Below are 1,331 nucleotides of genomic sequence, written 5' to 3'. Positions count from 1 at the left end.
CCAATTATAGTAACATTATATTAAGTTCACTTTCAGTTAGTTAAGGTTCATCTGCCTGGGGATGGTTGCATCCTCATCTCAAGGTAACTGTGAACTTAAAGGGGGTAACAGGTTTGCATGATTATCTTTATCCTTCTAGAAGTTTTTCACCCAAGTTTGTTCAGTTTAGGTCTGACTCCATCACTCAATGATTTTCCCTTTGATTCTTACCTGAACACAACTATCAATACGGCATTGTCTTTGATCTTTACCAAGCAAAAACATAATATTTGTGACAATTTTTTTTTTATTTATGACAATTCTTGCGTGTGACTAGTATACTTTACTAAACTTTTAATGGAATACATTATTCCATTATTATCCATGTATTCCGTTTTAATGGAATACTTTTCTGGAATACATCACAGAAATGCCAATAACCAATTATATAGTGATCATTCTTGCTCTTAAAAGTACCCCAACTGGAGTTCTCCTCAGGTGGGCATAGTGGACACCCAGGACTCCACAATGATGTCATCTGTACCAGTGAATGAGAAGAAGCTCTTGGATTTCAAACTAGGAGAGCTGTCAAGCTGGATACTGATGTGGAATTTTTCCCTGAAAGCCATTGCTGGAGCATTTCAAAGAGGTTACTAGAGGTATTATGACAAGTATGTCAATGTGAAGAAAGGGGGCCTTGCTGGGATTTCTATGGTGCTGGCATCTTATGGGCTTTTCAACTACTGTCATTCTTATAAAGAACTCAAACATGAGCAGCTACACAAATACCACTGAAGAGGGCCAGTGTGGAGGCACTTTCTGCATTTGTGACCTTGACCTTTGCCTGGCATCCTTGAATCCTTTCATATCCTAATTGAGAATTAACACTCACAAAAAGATGACTGGTACACAGGGAAAAAAATAGGACCCCAACTCATTTCTCCAACACGATTTCTAGGTCCTTGCCATATTGTCTCATCCTTCTCTAGCCCCTCTCTCGATGCTCTCTACCCTCTCCTTAATCCCAGAGCCACATTTCTACTTATATATATTAAACAAAGCATTTTAAGGGTTTTAATTTTTTTTTTGTCTTTAGTACAAACCCTCACATTTAGTTTCAGTAAAGTAGTTTATCAAGACACACTGTTAACAAAGTCACTTCTTACCCCAAGAGGAAATCTGGTAAACATCGTATTTACTCAGTATAAATTAAAAAAAAAAATAGCACATAGTCGTGTAACACCAAGTCAATCAATGTGGGCTGTTTTGCTTTTTTCAATTGTGCTTCCCCTTAAAATACATACACTCACTTTGCTGAAACCACCAAGAGGCAGCTGTGTGGACAGATGGCC

The 1,331-nt window shown here is 37.9% G+C and overlaps 1 pseudogene; it reads left to right on the top strand.

Moving 5' to 3' along the window:
* The first annotated feature begins 507 nt into the window (after positions 1-507).
* Positions 508-774, top strand: LOC102957026 (annotated as a pseudogene).
* The last annotated feature ends 557 nt before the right edge of the window (positions 775-1,331 follow it).

This window comes from Panthera tigris, chromosome B2 (assembly GCF_018350195.1).
Source record: "Panthera tigris isolate Pti1 chromosome B2, P.tigris_Pti1_mat1.1, whole genome shotgun sequence".
Lineage (NCBI taxonomy): Eukaryota > Metazoa > Chordata > Mammalia > Carnivora > Felidae > Panthera > Panthera tigris.
The sequence above is the reverse complement of the archived record's forward strand: the minus strand, read 5'-3'. Positions and strand labels throughout refer to the sequence as shown.